This window comes from Cuculus canorus, chromosome 2 (genome assembly GCF_017976375.1).
Source record: "Cuculus canorus isolate bCucCan1 chromosome 2, bCucCan1.pri, whole genome shotgun sequence".
Taxonomy (NCBI): Eukaryota; Metazoa; Chordata; class Aves; order Cuculiformes; family Cuculidae; genus Cuculus; species Cuculus canorus.
This window is the reverse complement of record NC_071402.1, coordinates 68,094,334-68,114,986: the sequence shown is the minus strand read 5'-3', so window position 1 is coordinate 68,114,986 and position 20,653 is coordinate 68,094,334. Positions and strand designations below refer to the sequence as shown.

General features: G+C 41.0%; 1 long non-coding RNA gene across 1 annotated transcript in view; it reads left to right on the top strand.

Annotated features, from left to right (window-relative positions):
• The window catches only part of LOC128851522 (uncharacterized), a 32,779-nt gene extending 20,327 nt beyond the window's left edge, over positions 1 to 12,452 (top strand). The window contains exons 6-7 of the long non-coding RNA XR_008448890.1: positions 8,986 to 9,251; positions 9,970 to 12,452. This is a non-coding gene — a long non-coding RNA (uncharacterized LOC128851522). The remainder of the gene's footprint in view (positions 1 to 8,985; positions 9,252 to 9,969) is intronic.
• The last annotated feature ends 8,201 nt before the right edge of the window (positions 12,453 to 20,653 follow it).

Sequence of the window (20,653 nt, the reverse complement as noted above, 5' to 3'; positions counted from 1 at the left end):
GACACATCATTCACCCAAATAAATTCTATATGACATCTTCCTTTCCTAGGAAAATTATTTTCTACTAAATCCATTTCCAAGTCCTTTTCAAATAGACACACTCCCCATCTCCTTTTGCAACATATATACTACCTCTTTGCTCTAAGTTATGTTTTTATCTCTTTCTTTCCTTTCTGCTTTATGAGACTTGTTTTACTTTTACAAGGTTATTTCTCCAAACCCAGAAATAACAGTTTCATGAGTGGCCTGTAACCTACTCTCCCCCAGCTGAGAAAGGTCTTGTATTTGAAAGCTACACCTGATTCTCCATACTACTATAGAGAAAAACAGATTTTCTAGGCAGAGCCTCCCTCTTAAGTAATACATGAATGAATGAATGAATGAATGAATGAATGAATAAGTAAAATGGACTCTACAGCCTTGTGTCTGGTAATGGAGCCAAAATCTGTTAATATGGACTGGGGTGGTTTTACCAGTACTACCTTTTTGACTCAGTAGGGATTTTTTTATTATTCCGATCCACAACTCAGTTATATCAGTGAAGATGTGTCCCCACTAATTGTAGTTTGTGAGAAATAACACACTGTTGCTCTCCAAAGAACAAATTGGTCATTATACTGGCAAGTTTTGCTCTTTGGTTTGTTGTAGGTCTCTGGGTCCTTGACGGCTCATGCTGCACATGTGCTACAATAATAGCATGCAGTCATCTGTCTGACTGGTCAGGTCAAGCATAAAAAGGAGTACTTCACAGTCTTGCAGGTTTGGGTCCAGTGCTCCATACTGATCTTTGGAGGAACTTAACCTATATACTCTTGGCCCCAGAAGGAAGAGACAAGGTAAAGCAGTCTTCTGAGGATGTCTTCTCAGCCTATCTTTCCTGCCATCATGTCTGGAGAGATCAAGGGGACACTTGCAGTGAGTCAACGCTTCTGGTGCATGTTTCCTTTGTCAACATTTTGTTTATGCTTACAGAAGACCCTTTCTTCTCATTCACTTTCACTCATCCTTGGCTGGGAATGCAGAAGGCTTTGGTGTAGCCTCTTTCACCCTGACAACCATGAATCGTGTGAAGGACGTTTTCACATAGCAACTAGCTACATCAGTTTTCTGCTAATCAAAAAGCTTATTAAAATGCCACTCTTCTCCTAGACAGATCTAGGTGGTCAGTCAGGTGCTACGGTGTGCAAACACACACGTTTTCTCACCTCAGTCTCCCAACAGAGATCAAATGCCTCAGCACTACTTTCTGTACCTGCAAGACTACAAACTCATGCAGAGTACAGACATCTGCTGAGAACTTCTGCACTGCTCAAGTCATGAACTTGGTGATTCCTTTTTGTCTTACCAAATTCCACTCAGACTTGGCAGAGATATGAAGTGAAGCAAAAACAATTTTTCCAAGCTCATTTTCCCCAGAGAAATGCAGATGTCAGGCTAAATCAATAAATTTGTATGCCAAAAAGATTAAAATAATAGTTCTGGCTTGCTGTGCACAAGTCGGGAAATGCTTAATTTACAGTTGTTGTTTAGCTTTCATTTCAGCTCTCTTGCACTTCTGACCTGTACAGAATATGACGTCGGAGTGATTCAGGAGAAGCTGTGCATACTCGCATATAGAAAGGCTGGTTTATTTGTCCCTGGATAATTCCCTACTATTGCCTTATTCTTTGCTACAGAGAGTGTCTGCCACAGCCATTCTGATTTATACTTAAGAGGCTTTGGATTATTTGTTACTTGTTAAGGTAGAACTTGTCATTACAAATGTGCACACATACTAAACACCAATAGTATTTCCTCCAAATGAATTCTTGGTTGTTAAAAGACCAATATGTCAGCTTAAACGCCGGGTTACAGGCCGCAGACACATTGTGGATTTGAAGTCCCCCTGTCAGTGGCCATGTTAAGTCAGATGGCAAGCAGACAGTGGCACTGATACGAGCTTAAGACTTAACCTTTTAACAGCAATGATGATGAGTGGAAAGGCTTATCTAAGTCTTGCACCAAGCAAGAAATTGGAGATTGAACAGGAGAGACCTACAGATAAGCAATCTAATATATGAAAGAATCTAGTGTGCTGAACATGTCGTTTAGTGGCCTGCTGAGAAGTCAGGAAAGCATCTTAGCGCACCACTTGAGGCAAACTCAAGCGATGTTTGGAGCCGATAGGAAACAAATCCAAATGGCACTGAACAGTCACATGGAGATGGGCTTATTCGGGAGCTTGGCAAAGCCTGTGTAGGCTGCCCAGATCTGGCAGTGAGGCTCCTTGGCTTCTTCCTGGCACTTTGTACTCTCACTGCTGCAAGTGAATGTTTGCTGAAGCAAAACTGGTGAACTCAAAGCACTGCTGGAGGAGGCGGTTCAAGGTTGGAAATGTTGCTTTCAGTTCTCCGTCAAGCCAGTGTTGGGAATATTTACGGTGCGGACACATCAGATCCTGTTTACAAAATGCTAGCTAACAGTAAGCTGTCACTGAGATATGAGGAACGCATTACTGCTCATAGCATCGGTTGTTTGGCTTGTGTGGTTGCAGTTTGGGGCAGTTTGGGGCAGCCTATGTATCCTATGTATGTTCTATTAAACAGAAATCCTCTGCAAGGAGGGGAGGCCATTGCTGTCCCAGGAACTGTGAGCTGGAGCAGGTGGGAAGAGGGACAGGGTGAGGCAGGCAGCAAACCTAAGGGAGATACCTGCTCTACAAAGTCTTCAGGGAGCAAGAGACCTGTTTAAATACTTGTATGCCAGAATTTACATCACTCATTTAACAAGATTTCTGTAATTGACAGGTTACTTTGCACTAATATTTTATGCTGAGTTATAATAAATCCTGATTTGAAAGCTGGAGGCAGATGTTATTTTCTGGTTTGCTCCTTCAGAGAAATGTGGAGCAGTTCCAAGGCTCTGGTTGATTCAGTCCCACTGTCAAGTACTGAGCACAGGAAACAACCTCAGACTGCACCAGGTGAAATGCAAAGCAAGACTGCCCATCTGGGTAGAACTGCTGAATGAAAACAACTTGGTATCTGTAGAGGAAAGGAGCCTGCCCATCTTTTACACTGAAAATAAAAAGACACAGACTGACAGTTCTGTCTGCAGGTATTTGTCTAGGGTTCAGATGTTCAGTTGCATTCTCAGGAATAAAAGTGTCACTGGGGTTAACGATGCAACTTCTATGGCAAATATTAGTGCTTGGATTTGTTTTCTTATCACCTCACACTACAGCCAGTAGACAGGATAGGTACTGTTTGGTGCTGAGGAAGATCTTGTCAGCCAGTGACAATGAAGAATGGTTTAAATGAGATGTTTCGGCTCTGGCAGGCTAACTCACTCAAAAGCAAGCTTGGAATGTGGTGCAAGCATAACTGCCAACAGTTTACATCCTGCTGGATTCACCTGAGAGGATGAAATATCATCATGAATGTATGATAGACAGATTTTATTTGCAGCTTTGAGAATTAATTATAAATTCTCAAACCAGTTTATATCAATAAGCATTTTTTTTTCTTATTGAAATTATGCTTCTGATGGGAATATTTTTGGAGCACCCCAGCAAAACAGAATGATGGCAGTTGTGACAGCCAAGGAAACTGGTGCTTGCAAACACTAGGTACTTTTCAGCTTTTCTTGGCCCAGGAAGTCACAGCCCACTAAATCTTTCATTATGTGCTATTATTGCTATATTGGTGATGAGTGCATGTAAGAATGCAGATTTTTTATTGTAATGTATTGTAAATTAAATATTTATTCTGTAAAATTCTCACTTGTTAAGGTCAGTTTTGGAATCATTACAACTACAAAAAAACTTTGGATTTCAGAAAGTATCACCTCTGGAATGCTTGAAAATTGATAATTTCTGAAAATCAGTCATTTGTGGACAGACAGCCAAATTTCCCAGTCCTTTTTGAATGATACAACTTTAATTGTGATTAAAGATCACACTATGATGCATACACATGACATAGATTCTCCCTTGGAAATTTTTGATGTTCAGCCAACTGCTGCATGACAATGTCACATTTATCTCGGAAACAAAAAATATGACTAGTGGGTATGGTGATATTTAACAGTTTCTATCTTAACAGAGGTAGAGGAAATGTTATGAGGCAATGGAAGGGCACTCCTTTGGCCTAAAGACTCTCATTTAAACATAAAAAGTCCCCTACAGATGAAACAAACAATTTCTAGTAAAAAATCCCCAGAAAAATACTTCTCTTAAGTACGTTATGAAGCGCTGTGTCTAAGTTTTGTAGTTTTACTTATTTGCATTGAAATGCAGGCTGAATTCAGGTACTTAACACAGTGATTTGTGGTACATTTTACAATTACACTTCTTTTTTCCCACTGGACCACTGCCTCATCTCCTATAGACAAGTGATAGCTCTAGCTGACTAAAGCTGATTTTAAAACATATTTTTATTTTTATTAGTCAACAGATGGGCCCTGATTTTACTTTTTGAATGCTGCCCAGTGCTCTCACCAAACAAGGACATTAACCTGGTTTACCAAGAAAGTGAGCTGTGGGTGTTATTGGAGTGCATGTGCCCATTTCTCTGTTCTAGGGACCAACTCTTACTCCATGCATGACATGCAGGGATCTAAGTGGTTGCTGCCTCTGGATCTGGAGAGTTAAATAGCTTCAGTAGAACACTTCTGGCAGTTTTGTTTAGGGGGCAAGGCTACACAGCAGAAAAAACATTGTGTCAAAACATAGAGATGACCCAGTTCCTCCTCTGCTACTTATCACAGGTCTGACCTTCAGCCCGTAGGTCTGCAAATAGCCCTGAACAGATGTAATGAGTAATTTTAAAACCTTTATTTTGAAAAATATTATGACTGCAATCTATCTATCTATCTACTTATTTGGTTGTTTATTTATTTATTTATTTATAAAAAGCTGTTCATTATTTTTCCTCTAATTAATTTTTAGAGACAAGGAAAACCACCTAAAAATTCTGGTTTTGCCACTGTGTCAGGGTGGCACCCAACAAGACTCCTTGTAGAGAGCTGCCCGAAAGAGAAGAGAGTGTGCACCTGTTTGCAGCTTTATTTATTTAATCATAAACACCAGGTCAGGACTGGTGGTAACTAAATAGCATGTTGGATAACGCTTTATTTCAGAAATCTTAGATGAATATGAATGTTTCCCAGAGAACAACTCCTCCTCGAATTGTGAATGTGATCACCAACCAAAGCAGGCAAAATATTCTTATTTCTAGTTCCTTAAGGACTTTGTACAGTCAAAGCTATCTGGCCCATATTACACCAAGACTGAACTAGTTACAAGTTTAAAATAAAACAAGATGAAGGACTTTGTAAACATAATTTCAGAAGATTCTCTTAATCTTAGAGAAGACCATGTCAAATTCACTAGCATCCAAGGGAAAACAAGACACCTACGCAGAAGAGAAGCACTGCTAGCTGTGGGTATGAAACAGCTCACATTTCTTCTTGGAATTTCTCAGGCTGATTTCTAAAATAGTGCTTGTATAAATGAAGAATGGAGAATAAAATTTATCAGTGGGATCATTAAAGAATATGTTTCTTCTGGCAGAATTATTTCTCTTGAAAGACCTTAGACATCTCCTCCAGTAAGTCACAAGCCTCTCACAACCTTTGCTCTTATGTCAGTACTGCTCCCCATCTATAAATGCTGCCATCTGCACTGAAATAAAATGAGTCTGGGGTGCTAGGTGGGAAAGGAATGCGAAGAATATTTCTTATACATCCTTTTCTCATTTGAAACATTCAGATTTTTGCCAATACCTGCCAGAAAACTCCCCAAGGCAACACCTGCCTCCAAACCACTGTTACAGAAAAAGAAAACTATAAAATATTGTGTCTGCTATGGTCTGGGGAATTGCCCAGGTCTGTGTTGCTTCTGCTTTATCTACTTACTCTATTCTGGAAATCCCCTCCTTGGCAATTGTTTGACTTAGATAAGGGCACCCTTTTAGAAACATAGTATACATTGTAGTTTCTATGGGTATGGATGTCCCTTGTGACCTCTGATCATCTTTTACTACACCACTTGTTTCCTGGAGAAGGGTTTCAGTCTGGCCCTGGAGGAGCAGATACATGGAGAGAGGCACAGTGCTACTTCTCTCTCATGTAGAGCTCACCTTGCTATCAATAGGGCTGATGTATGCAGGACAAGGGGGAATGGCCTGAAGCTCAGCCAGGGGAGGTTCAGGCTGGATATCAGAAAAAAAGTTTCACGGAAAGAGTCATGGGGCACTGGAACAGGCTGCCCAGGGAGGTGGTTGAGTCCCTGGAGGTGTTTAAGGAACAGGTGGATGAAGTGCTTTAGGGCATGGTTTAGGGAGTGTTAGGAATGGTTGGACTTGATGATCCAGTGGGTCCTTTCCAACCTGGTGATTCTATGATTCTACGCGCCACATTCATCACTTTTCATTGCCAGAATCATTGGCCTGCTGTAAACACAGCTTTCACTTGCCTTTTGTATAAAACAGTTTGATATCATACTCTTTTCAGAGTATTTCAGAGTGGTGACCACAAGTGTAGGGAACATCTGTGTTAAGGGAACAATGGTGACAATTCGACAGTAAGACTGTCTCCTTTTCTGCTCTTTGCAGACATGGCTGAAAACACAAAGCACTGTGACTCGAACTACTGCAACTTCTACCCTGCTCCCAGCAGTGCTCTTAAAACAATTTATTTTTCTAATGCGTATCATGGGGACACATAGAAGGCTATTGTGTGTCAGACACAAACTCCCTACTTCCAAATGTGTGATACTCAACATATGGGTGAAGCATTCACAGAAATCCTCTACGGGAGTGGAAATGTCAATAACAAAGTGGTAACAACAATGATTTCTGAGCAATCATTTTGTTATTTGAAACAGAAATTTTGTTATTACTGATTTTTTTTGGTCAGTGCCTCCACGTCTGGTTTAGTCACAGAATCCAAATACAGAGTGAATATTTATTCTTCTATAAAGACTTTTCTATGACTTTGCCTGCTGTGCTCACTCTGTCCCCAGTGCATGGTCACAAAGCTTAACTGCTGTAAAAGGACAGCTGAGGTCTGTATGCTATGCTGAGTACAGAGGGAGCAAAGCGGGTAGATACCTTAGGACTTTGGCAGTTCTCATCTGTATGAACAATTTTGTTGCTTTATATAAATAAATACCCAGTTGCTACTGAAACTGGTGAGAAAAGTTTCCTATTTATTTGAACAGGAGATGTTGTAGCTGAACCTGCTTTTGTAACTTGCTGCTGCTAAGGTCTTCCATCTTTTTCTGAAGTATAATTGACAAAGCCACAAATGAGTGACACAAGGACTTTCACCTGAAAGGAAATACCTGACCAGTACAGAGACCCAGAGTCCCAGAGTACAAGAGCAGAAGACAACTTAGTTAATATATAGTTAATAGATAATATACAAATGCAGGCATGAATTTCCCATTCTAGGTCCTAGGAGATACCGTGCTATCAAACACGAAGGGAGTTTTCACCTCCAGTAACCTGCTGAAATTTACATGTTTTAAAAAGAATATTTAGGGAAGGCAATTGTACCTGAACTAGATTTGAGTACTCCTTTTACTTTCTCTTTAAGATTATTACCTATTCTGTCTCTGTTAAAAGAATGAAGTACTCATAAGTAGTAACAACCAAAATATTCAGATGGCAACTCACATACTTTTAATGTTTGAACTGTGCAGTACAGGCAGTACTGTAATTTGATGTCTGCTGTGAAAAAACTCTAGTTTTAGTGGTTTGCTGTCTTTCTGAGATTGTGTTAGCATTCTTTCTCTGTGTCCATCTGGACTTGGTAGCCTCCTCTGTGAGACCTGCTTCCACTGGAGTGTCTCTCAGTACTCAGACCAAACTGCCCTGCCAGGACACATGCTCCTGGATTTTGTACAACCCTGAAGCTGAGAGCGGCCTCAGCTTCCTGATTCCACAGTGAGATGGAAGTTTGGAGCTAGCCATGGATGGGCACAAATGGCAAGAGTGCAAAAGGCCAAGCAGCGGATGCTGAGGTGCTCCTTGTACTAAAGGAGAGGGACTCATTCTCCATGAGGACATTCCTCTGCTGTTTCCTCCACTCCCCCATGTATTGGGTAGCAGAGCACAGCCTGTGGTAATAATGCCATTGGCCATACTGCATGATTTTGTGGGATAAAAGCTGGTAGACAAAAGTTGAGAAAATACAGATTTTACATGGGAATTATAAGGACAGTGATGTGGTGCTTGAGTTTTCCTCAGCACAGCAAGGACGCACTCTTCATATAGTGTTCCTCAGAGACCTAAGTAGAAAGTATGAGATCAAAAATAAGCTTGAAAAGTAGTTAATGAAACCTAATCAGTACAGAAAGAGCTTATCCTGGAACGTGGCATCCAGGGCTCAGTTGTGGTGTACTGAGCTTGTATGAATAGACGCTGGCTTTTTATCCAATGTGAGTCGTCAGGCACAAGCACAGACCAAAGGAGACAGTGATTCGGACCAGGTGAGCCACAAAGGTACTGGTTTGAGACAGGCAATGATGTTTGCAGGGCTACAGAGTGGTTTATAGCATTGTGTGTGGTGTAGGTGTACAAGAGTAAGGGCTAGAATGGTTTTGTCTGGGATGATAAGAAGGGCAATGTTAGGAGTGTTCTGTGCCTTGTGAAGCTTACACTAGAGCTTTAGCTCATCAGCATGGCATCTTTATTCTATTTTTTATAGACAAGGTAGTAAAGCAAAGATTATAACCAAAGTAAAAAGTGCTGGATTACAAATAAGTTACAGGAAATGTAGAATACCAGTGTGATTTATAATTCAAAAGCTGAAGCCATAAATCAGTTCAATGACTGTTAAATGAATGCCATAGCATACGAAGTGACGTGACTTATAAATCAGGTCTGGATTTCATACATCAAATAGGTGAGATGTAAATCCATTATTTCACAAGGTATGTCAACAATTCAAGACATAAATAGTATCATAAGTATATTCTGACAAAGTGTGTCTTGGTTGCAGCCCGTGCTCAGTAAGAAGAAAGAGGAAAGAATAGATGATATTGCTGCATCAGCTTCACAGAAGAGGCTGAGGAAGAGCTCGTTTTGCCACCAGGAGAAGGCAGTGCAGCAACCTTTGCAGGGAACACCAGCCTCGCACAGCACAGATCAGCACAAATATCTCACTGCTGGCCCTGATACTGCTAACATGGGTGATAGAAGCCATGCGTGTGCAATGCTGAGCTGAGCTCCTTCGCTTATGTGCTTGAGGATGGCTGGGAATTTCTGGTTTGTATTTTTGCAGTGTGCTCTGCAGTTTCACATAGGTGTGCTGGCTCCCTCCCAGCCACGTGGGTATCTCTGATGCTGTGCCGTGTTGTGCAGTGCATGCATGCCCTCTGCCAGCTACATATCCATTACAAGTTATTGTGGAAATGCCAGGAGAACTTAACAGTCCGGGTAAATAAAGCATGACCAAATGACAGAGCCCAGCATGACTGTCAGCTGGGAAGCAGGGCTGGACCCTGGGTGCCTGGGCAGGACGTAGTACCTCTGGAGTGCACGGCTAATCTCCTGCTGTAACTGAGCAGTGTGAGTTTTTACATTATCTTAGAGTTATTTGCCATAAGACTGTTTGCTGCAGTCATCAAGGAAACAATTTTTCACCACTATACTTAGCTGCTCAGGAGTGACTTGCTGCATTACAAAATGATCTAAAATAAAAGACTTGTCAGAAAACCTAATGGTTCAATAAATTTATATGGTATTCGACAGTGAACATAAGAAGTTTTAAAACTTGAAGTCTGAAAGTTAGTTAGTTCTTTTTTTTTTCTAATACATTTTAGCATTTTTTTTCAGTTACATGGACTTTTATCCTTTGTCTTTAGAAAGATAAATGAGATTTATGTAAGTGCCCATATCTCCTCTACTACTTACAGCTATTTTTCTTTTCAAAATCTGAACGAGCCAGATTTTACATTCACAATTCTTTTTTTTCTTTTTTTAGTTTGAAAGATGAAGCTTTCAAAATCACATGGAGCAATGAGAAACTTGTCTGGGATTACTCACCGCTACTGGCTGAACAAAATGGAACTTCTTTAGAAAAGCAGAAGTCTCTTAGGAATTTGTGGTTATTGGCCATCATGGCAAAATACTTCTTTAACCATTTCATCAGAGAAGGCCAAGCAACTTCCAGGTTCCTCCTGCTGAAACTGAGCACATGTGCACCGCGGTGAGCGAGGCAACGAGTATTCAGGCCCAATTATAAAGAAAGGGAGAAAACCCAAGTCTTGAGGACCACAATATGATGATGAGCATTCAGGGGAGGTAAATAAGGGCAGCAGTGCTGAATGGGTCCTACCACACTCTATTGATAACCGGTTTCCAGAGGAACAGATGTAAGGACCAGCTGGAGGCTGCTGCAGGATCCCAGGAGGAGGTAGCAGAAATATTGCTTAGCAGATACTGAGGCTCAGTTGGCCACTGGATTAGTAGCCCATGCTGCACATCCCTGTGCGCATTCATGGTGGTGTTGGTTCAGAAAGGCCCCATGTACAGTCAAAATGACTCTGAGGGTCTGGCAGGAGCAAAGCGCACATGTTGTTCCTGCCAGTCTCTGCAGTTAAGGCACTGGCAGAGAAGGAGGCATCCCGGAGAAAAGCACATGGTTTAGTATCTAGTGTTGGCAGCAAGATTTTGGGTTTTGTCAGCAGTGGAATGTTGTTCCAAAACCTGAGGAGCAAAGATAAAAGCCTGCCTCACACACAAGCACACAAAAAAGAAGTGGAAAATTTTACATATCAACTGGGTAATCTAGCGGGAAGAGCTTTAGCACAGGATAAGAAATAGGTGCACTTAGCCTATTAGGAAGAATGATCGTGAGTCAGACAAATTAGAACTGGATCCAGGCGACTTCTCAGTAGTACAGGGCCAAATCTTATTTTGCTATTTGCAAGGGCAATGCAAGGTAACTTATTTTTTTCCTTATTCATTGAGGGTTAACAAAAGTAAATTTCATGAGAGCTTCAGACTAGGTTTCTTTGACATTGTCTTCCCTGAGGAGTAAAATCCCTATGGACAGCCCAGCTTTGAGAGTGCTTCACTTGGACACAGCTCAGCCTGCCTCTGTTTCTGTGCTGGTTGAGGATGGGTTCCAGAGCAGCAGCTGGAGAAAGAGTGAAAGAGGAGGAAGGCTCCTCTGTAGGAAGGAGGCTTGCAGAGGGGAAGGGAACAGTTTGGGGAAGAACTATGTAAGTGAGGAGGAAGCTGGGGAAAGGAACTGTTTGAGGAAGCACTATGTGAGTGAGGAGGAAGCTGGGGAAAGGAACTGTTTGAGGAAGCACTATGTGAGTGAGGAGGAAGCTGGGGAAGAGTCTAGCCCCCACCAGTAGTTGAGTATGAACACTCAGGGATGGCACTGCCAGGTTATAGGCAGAAGTCCTTCCTGTTGACATCCAAGCAGTTGCTTGGAAAGAAAAGGGTAAACAGCAGTGGCTGGATTGGATCACCTCACATTGTTGTTGCTCTCTCCCAGTGGCATCAATTAGCCTATTAATACGAAAGGTTTGTCCTGTGAGAGAAGATAAAAGGAAGATTTAATTAAAAGAAACACTTTTAATCTCTTGCCCTGAAAGCGAGGCTGAGTTACTGTAAGAAATCTCTGCCTGGTGGCAGAAGAGGCAAACACATGCCTGCTTTGATGTGGGAAATTTGCAACAAGCAACTAAACCAGGAATGACAACAGCTGGATGAGTAACCGGTAAAACCAAGCCAAACAGGTGATCTGAAGATAACAGGCTTTTCAGTAAGCCAGACAGCTGCTGAGAGAGGACTAGGGGAGAACTCAGAGCACCCATTTCTCCTTTGGATGCAGGAGATGTCTTGGTTTGGGATCCCGTAGAGGCAAGGGCTGATCCTCGCCAGCAAGGAGGAGCCAGCTGATGGTGAAAGACTACTTCATTGAGAACAGTGGAGTTCATAATGCCTTGCAAAGGATGGAGGAAAAGTCACGGAACACAAACAGATATTTCAGGAAGGCTAGTCTCGGAGACAGCAGTGGCTGTATGAGAAACAGTATCAATAGCACCAATGCAAACTGTCCTGTTGAGGAAAAAAGGTGGACAATGTCATTGTTCATTGTTCTGAAGCAAAGTAAGTGAACTGTCAGGACTGTGAGGGCACCACCAGCCCTGACTGTGCCTCTTCAGCCCTCTGCAGCAGGCCAAGTCTCCAGCTTCCCACGCCCCTGCCCTGCCTAAGGGCAACAAGTTACCGAAAAAAAGATTAGAATCAATTCTTATGAGTGGCTCTATGAAAGCAATAAAATGAGTTACAAACAGCACACATTTGTCAGAACAAAGTTATGTCAATGTATTAAACTTCTGCAGGAAGATGATGAATCTCCCGGGTGGATGAGAAGCAGTTGGTGGCGTTCATCACTGCCTCACATGACGCACTGACAGCTGAGATAGGGAAACACACTCAACTGCAATAAAATGGCAGAAATTATGCTCAAAGATTGTTTAGCACTGATTTCACTGTCAAAATGGACAGGATCCACCGTGTGTCCACAACTGCTCAGAATTTCCACAGAAGACCTAGAGGATGGGATAAAGAATATCTCTTTGAAGGTTACAGAGGGTAAATACAGAAGAAGACTATGAAGCAAGGCATAGTTTGAAATAATAAAGTTCTTGACAAATTGGAGGAAGAAACTGGAGATAACTACAGGTCTGATATCCCCTATGAGGGAAGTTTGAAGAAACAGAGGTAGCATAAAAGAAAGAAGGCAGCATTAAACTTCACTGGCAGCTTTTGAATGAGCTAAAGGTGGTGGCTACAGGGGAGATAGATAGCAGGTGCATGGAGAACTGTACACAAATTGACAGTCCAAATTGCATGTTGGGAGAATCAACCTATTCACCAGGAAGATCTTCTGTGCTGTAAGGATGGTGGAAGCCTGGAAGAGGTTCCCTCAGCGTGCTAGAAGGCCTCCCTTTTGGGAGGTATTTAAATCCATATTATGTAAATTTCTATGAGGGTGACATAGGCATCCCTAGTCTTCTCTTTCTAGAGAAAGGAACAAACTAGATGACCATTTGGAAACCTTTTTCATTTCTGATTTTTATCAACTTGTTTGTCCTTGGTATCACCTGTTACACTGCCAGGCTGTCTATGGTTTCCACATATTTTTTGTCACTGATTTTGTTTTTTAAGCATATGACAATGTTAAATAGTATCAGACTTAGCACTGATCCTTCTTTTACTCTACTGGGGAAACGATGTATGCTATAATATTTTCCCATCACTGACTATTGAGGTTTAATGTTAATTAGTCATCATCCAAATTAGTCATTGTTGCTATGCATTTCAGCTCTGCAAGGCAGCCATGTGAAGAAGGTGCAAGTGTGGCTGAAGTTTAGATTAGTGAAAGCGTGGGTAGCATAAAAGGAGGGTGCATGTCCCACGATGAAGTAAAAGCATTTATTGTAGAATGACAGAAAAATCTGGACTGTGATCTCCTACAGAAATTACTGTTGTATCATTACACATATGACGTACATTAGCCTAGAGCAACCATAATTTCTGTATGTATGTATTTTTTTAGATTTCACAAAATATTAATGCAATAGATTAAGCCTCAAAATGTCCTTCTGAAGTGGGTGATCAAATACTGCCATTCCCAGCTTTTCGAATATAAAAGCTTAAGGCAATAAGAGACTAGCTGAAAGCTACTGTACGTTGGTCTTGAAATCACAGGTTCCCGATGGACCTTTGCTCATATTACCTGTGTCCTGTTACTTTCCTTATATTAATGATTCCCATCAGCAGGAAGCTTTCTGCTGCCCCGCCGGTGGGGATCGGTCCTTCAAGAGTGGTTGCAGCTCTAAGATCAAGGGCGCTGCGATCTACGCAGCTGCGCTGCCCTGCCCATGTCACAGCACACTCATAACATGGCTGGGTGCTGCTCATGGAAGCTTGGAACTGCTTTTTGTCTCCTGCTATGTCTGTATGTGAATGCTTAAAACTAATGTCTCACAATACTTCAGAGAATTGTGCCTTTTATTTTCTGTTTCCTAAGAGTAAGGTATCAACAAAGATACCAGGAGGAAACTAGATGGACTGGCCATTGCAGTGCTCTGTTTGTAACTGCATAGATAAGATGCATCCACTGGTTTATTATTCCATATTTATAATACCCTGAATCTTGTGGTTTGGGAGGTTTGCTTTTTGTATTCAGGACATTTCATTTTAAACTTAATCCACTTTCTGAGTGTGACATATCTTAGTTACAGGTCAGGACTTGGCTTTTCTAATGCTATCGTGCTAGTCAAGTGAGTATTGTTGTTTAATATCACCCAACACTTTGAGCTGTCAATGTCATGAATATGATAACCTGCTTCCTCTTTCCTGCAACATGTCACCCATTAGCATTCCAGCTGCATTACACACTCACTTTAAGGAAACAAAGTTGGGGCACTAGGCTGTCCTACCATTAAATGAAGCAACTGACTCGGGTTTGACATTCAGGGTTCAGCAATAACATTTAATTGTAATGAACACTCACTTGGAAAAAAAACTTTCAATTAGCTAAATTTAGAAAGAATACGGTCTCTTTAATTCCATTACTTGACTCTTTCTAATTCATTATTTCTTTTGTTTGTGTATTTCATAGAAATTGTAATTTTTGAAAATTTATTTTCTTGTTGCTCATATCTTACCTCTGCATTCTCCGCAAATCTACAACTAGTTCCTGGTTACTTAATGCACTAAACTAGTAACTTTGATTTCAAGACTCACCTCATATTACCAAAGCAGTCAGGATTTTGGTCATATGAAGTAATCCACTGGAAATACAATAAACAGTCAATCAGTGTGGATTTATAATATCGTTGTTTTGAAACAACAATATAAGGTAATAGAAACCAGAAAGAAACAATCTTTTAAAATAAAAAATCCCTCCACTTGCTGAAGTGAGACTCCTAGTTTTCCTTGTATTTTTTTTCCAGTCAAATTTTAAAAATCCCAAGGGGTATTAAGTAACAAATTAGACATGAGCTTCCAATCTATTTTGCCTATGAAAAAAAGGTCAATGTGATTTTGCGCTGCATTCACCAGGCACCCTATCATCATGTATTGGAGCAAGCAGCTAATAATCTTTCTTTATATGGTTTTAGGATGCACAACATGCTCTTGCAATGCTGTGTTCAGTTATGGGTATCTTATTACCAGAAAGATATTGACAGATCGTAAAAGCACAAGGGCTCAGGTCATCTTCATTTGTCACAACAGTGTGACATTCCACCCTTCTCCTTCCCCCAGGAGGAAAAAAAGCACAACAGAATTTGACTCCAGAAATATTCTGATTTATTTATTAGTAAGTTATGGTAATAAATGCATTGTCCTGATATTGTATTACGCAAGTTTAAGTGACCTGCCAGTATTGTGAGAACAGTTTTGAATCCTTGCCGTGTATCAAAAAAACAGGAGACTATGGCTTGAAGTTGTAAATGAGAAATATAAGATGATGTTGCTGCTTATTTCTTGCATTAGATGGTAAAACAATCTAGACGTCCTCATATAGATGCACTATTTGATAAAAGTTTTGGCATCTAGAAGTCTTTCTGGGATACCAGAAGATCATGGTATGCCAATGAAAAGAATGATTTTTATTTTCATTCCTCTTACAGGCATTATGATAATTTTAAACATCTAGAAACCTGTAAATACTCTTAAGCTGATCACACTTGTCTGATTTGTAGAGTATTATTAAAGTTTCTTAATTACTAATGTATTTGTATTACAATCTTTTGTGATTTTACAGATTTTTTAATTTTGTTTCATTCATCAATGCCCAAAGAAAACATTTTCATTTCTTTAATTATACAGAAGACTGTTCAGTAGGAATTTTCTCATTAATTTCCTTCTAAAGGCTTTCACAGTTCTCTGGAATTTCTCCAGCACCTCTCAGGAGCAAAATATTTTCAAAAGTATGGCAACTTTTGTAGCTGTATTCAGAATCACAGTGATTTTGGAAATGTCCTTTCTGAATCACTGATGCACTGTGTTCCGGACACACTTTCAATTAAGCCAGAAGAAAAACGAACATATTATATGCTTGGTGGTGTTTCATGAGATGCTATCATCTGGAAAAGGATGTGAACCTGGCCTCAATTACACCATGAGCTGTGTGAGTCTAGCTGTGCAGCAGCCACTGCTGCTGGGTCTCCCATAGCCCCTTGCCACCCAGTCCATGCCTTTAAGGCAGGATGCGTCAGAGATGGGATAATGCTCTCTCTACTCCTCTGTCTTCTTCCCCCACCCCACAGCCCATAAAAATTCACACTGTAACATGTGAAATACAGTCTATACCTCTGTTGTACACAATAAAAAAAGGTGCACCACAACATATAAGAGAGCTACAAAAAGTTACTGAGGGAAATTCTGTGGCCTCAGTTGTGCAGGTCAGGATTGATAATCACCACAGTTTCTTCAGTCCTTCAAACATCTGAGCTGGATTCCTGAGCAACTGAGGTTATTGTGTCTGGCTTTGGAGCTGCCTGTGGGCAACACTGCAGAAATTCCTGCTCTCTGATGACCATGTGAGGTTATAAAAGTAGGATCCCAAAGTACAGGGGCATGTGGCCTGGAAACATTGTGGAAAGGGAAAAGGTGCACTTTAGGTCCTTTATTCTTGGGGAAACTGAAAATTCTTCCTTGAACACCAAATCAAATTGTTCAATTCATAAAGTCTGTAGTTTTGTGTTGTCGGGACTACAGAAAACCGCTCAAAACCTCCTCTAGCACTTGCGTGTCATTTTTCAGTTTCATTTACTACCTCAGGCAGGCTTGTTGTATGTTATATGATGCTATCCTGTGTTCACTTTTCCTTTGAAACAGTTTTTTTTACAACACCATATTTCATAGAATCATAGAATCATAGAATCACCAGGTTGGAAAAGATCTCTTGGATCATCGAGTCCTCTGATCTCTGCTTAAAACTTCACACACTTCAGTTTCTGCAACCACTTCATTTTGGTGAAATCGGAATGGATAGAACCACCCCCCCCCCCCAAAAAAAAAAAAAAAGTCTGCCAGCCTTTTGGTTTTGTTGTATATATAAATTTTAAAATGCCACAAAGCTGGGGAATTCCTGATGCCACTGGTATACACGTCCCATGACGCTGCTACCTAAGGCATGGCAGTGCCATCATCTCTCACCCTGCCTGGGGCTGGATGCTTGCATGTCTCTTGGTGCCAGGCAAGGATGCTACTGACTCTTGCTTGCAGCGTGTGTCATTTAACAACATGCCAACCTGCAGTGCCCTGATTCCCTTTCCCAGACTTTTCACCTTCCATCCCTGAGCACTGTGAAAAAAAGAGACTTTATCCTGCTGCTGGACTGGTTTGGAAGCAGCAGTTCTACAGCTCTCTGCTTTTCACAAAGTTAACTCCGGGAAACGCCTCTGAAATGTGACCCTGTCTTTTAACCAAACTCTCCGGCTTTAATTTATCTGCCTTCCCTTCGGCGGGATGCGCTGCTCCTGACCAACAAATGGTGGAGCTGTTGCTTTGAGAAATGGAGAAGCCGTATCACTGCTCCCAAACTGATGCAGAAAGAGGAGCTGCTGTTTTAAACTGTAGGAATGCTGAAGGAACACTTCTGTCTGTTAGACGGATGCCAGTGAAGAAGATAAATGCTTTATAGCTAGAAAGACTAACATTTTTATTTTAAAGTCAGCTATATCAAGAAGGGTGGCTACTATAGCGAAAGTACAATCTTCATTTTCTGAAATCGGCATAAATTAAACATAGCTAATTTGATTTTTTTATTTTAAAAATTCTGTTTGTGTGTAGCAATTAATGGTTTAAATCTGTAGAGAAAAAATTCGTTTTATATTTTAATATTAATTATTAGAAGATGAAGAAAAAGGCTATGGTTTCTGTAATGCACTCACTTTTTGCAGATTTTTCAGCAAAGCAGTTCAGATCATTACTAGGACTTTACAAAACAATGTCAGGAAAAGAAGTGTAAATATAATGCCTTCTATAAGACTATTCCATCATTCAGAACAGAACTTGGGTGTCAGATTTCCTAGAAATGCTTCTGTGTAAATATTTACTTGAATACTTTTCAGAGATCTGTTCATAATAAATAACTGGGGTTTTTTTTTTTCATTTCAATCAAGACAAGTTTAAAATATTTTAAAATAATTATCACACGCAGACAAGCATTCACCTTTTTGGAACATAGGGAATAAAATTATATGTGATTGCTACAGCTATTTACATTTTTAGATCCTTAAATATGATGATGCCAATATATACATATTTGAGAAATACATGTGTGTGTGTGTTTGTGTGTGCAGGTTTACATAACTAGCCATCTACAACTGCCTAGAGCAGGAAAAAAATCTAAATCAGTCCTTCTCCCCTGTCATTACAATACACACACACAAAAGTGTGAACTTGTGCTATACTACCATTGCCCCAGCCTAAGTACTAGCAACTTCCAACCCAGCTACGGACAGTCTGACAGACTTGGGGCCGAAACATCTGAGTTATTCTTCATATGCCTGTAAATTAGCCTGGGATTTATAGCCGCTATGTAACAATAAGTAGGGTTCTCATTATGTGGCAGATTAACTAGGAAATGGTGGCCTTTCCATTGCACAATGCGCCTGATAATTTGGCTGGAGGTTGTTTCACGTAGCAGAAACCCCAAATGAAATAGGAAACTCACAAGCCCTGAAGTCCAGCTTTCCAGCTTATAAGAGAACTTTCACCTAACTCCAGACAACATGGAGCATTTCAGTGCAGTTTCATTTTGGACAGTTGTATGGAAGCTGACCAGTCAGGACAGCTTTCCTTCTCCATAACTTCCTTTGCCATTCTCTGGGAATGGGTCCAGAGGAGCACTGCAAGGATGATCAGAGGGGTGGAGCACCTCTGCTATGAGAGCAGGCTGAGAGAGTTAGGCTTGTTCAGCCTGGAGAAGAGAAGGCTCGAGGAGACCTTATCATGACCTTCCAGTACCTGAAGGGGCTACAAGAAAGCTGGGGAGGGACATTTTACAAAGGCATGGAGTGACAGGACAGCAACGGGTTTAAACTGGAGAGGGGCAGATTTAGACTAGACATAAGGAGGGTTTTCTTCACCATGAGAGTGGTGAGGCACTGGAAGGGGTTGCCCAGAGAAGTTGTGGCTGCACCATCCCTGGAGGTGTTCAAGGTCAGGTTGGATGGAGCCTTTGGCAGCCTGGTCTGGCGGGAAGTGTCCCTGCCCATGGCAGGGGGGTTGGAACTGGATGATCTTTAAGGTCTCTTCCAACCCAAAGCATTCTATGGTTCTATGATTCTGGGTTTTTTTTTTTTTTTTTTTCTGATGGGAGTGGCTGATTGTCAGTTGTGTCTGTGATTCCTCAGCAAGAGTAATAGACAGGGTTTTAGCATGGTGTGTTCTCAGAATCTGAAATATCTATCTATCTATCTATCTATCTATCTATCTATCTATCTATCTATCTCTATGTGTCTGTCTGTCTGTCTATCTATCTATCCATCTAACCTGCTGAAGAGCCATTATGTGTGAAGCAGCATGTAATTTGTCCTTTACTCTTACTGCAGTCATATCACAGATTCACAGAATCACCAGATTGGAAAGGACCCACTGGATCATCGAGTCCAACCATTCCTAACACTCCCTAAACCATGTCCCTAAGCACTTCATCCACCCTTTCCTTAAACACCTCCAGGGAAGGCGACTCGACCACCTCCCTGGGCAGCCTCTGCCAGTGCCCAATGACTCTTTCTGTGAAGAATTTTTTTCTGATATCCAACCTGAACCTCCCCTGGCAGAGCTTCAGGCCGTATCTCTGGATGTAGTCTTTTTTCATAAGGGTCCATTGCTAAATGGTCTGCCAGGGTTCACAGCAGTGCAGTATTTGCTGGTCGGATAACACACTGTACACATATAACACAGGTAACACCTTGGAAGCGACTACATTGGTGATTCAGCCCAAGAGCCATCCTGAAGCTGACTGGAAGAGATTGACTTTGACAGTTGGTTTAGTTTGAGTCTCTGATTGACTCACCACGAAACAGTTTCCATTAGCCAGTTTGCTTTAACTCTTACTTTTGTGACTGCTTCTTGAAGCAAAGTGTGAGAAAGCATTTTATAAATGGTATGACAGGATTTAAAAAAAATGACTAGGAATTGCCAGTACACTGTATGGGCATGTGTAGAACTTGAAAACTACTGCTGAATCCTTTTAAAAAATTCCTTTTTAAAAATCCTCTTATCCTGAGTAGATATCGGGATGCTGTTGCTGCTCTTGAACTGAACTGATGACAAAGACTGTCATTTGTGTCTCATAAACAAAAGCAGTCTGGAAAGCACTTAAACTTTTGCAAAGACAGCCCACATTAGCAATCCTAGTGTTACAGCAGAATTCCCAGGTAGCACTTGCAGACTGCTCTGAGGAGCAGCACACTCTGCACTGGAGGGAGGGCTCAGTCTTAAGGGGCCTCTGGATTTCAGATGCTCCAAAGTTTTTAATTTTTCAAAATCTTCCACCGAAGCAGACTGCAGCATGGTTTTAGTAACTCCTTTTGATAAATACTGTATTGTAGTGATAAAATACCTTAATTAAATTTTTCATCTTTTATAAAAAATGACTGAAATTTAATTTGACA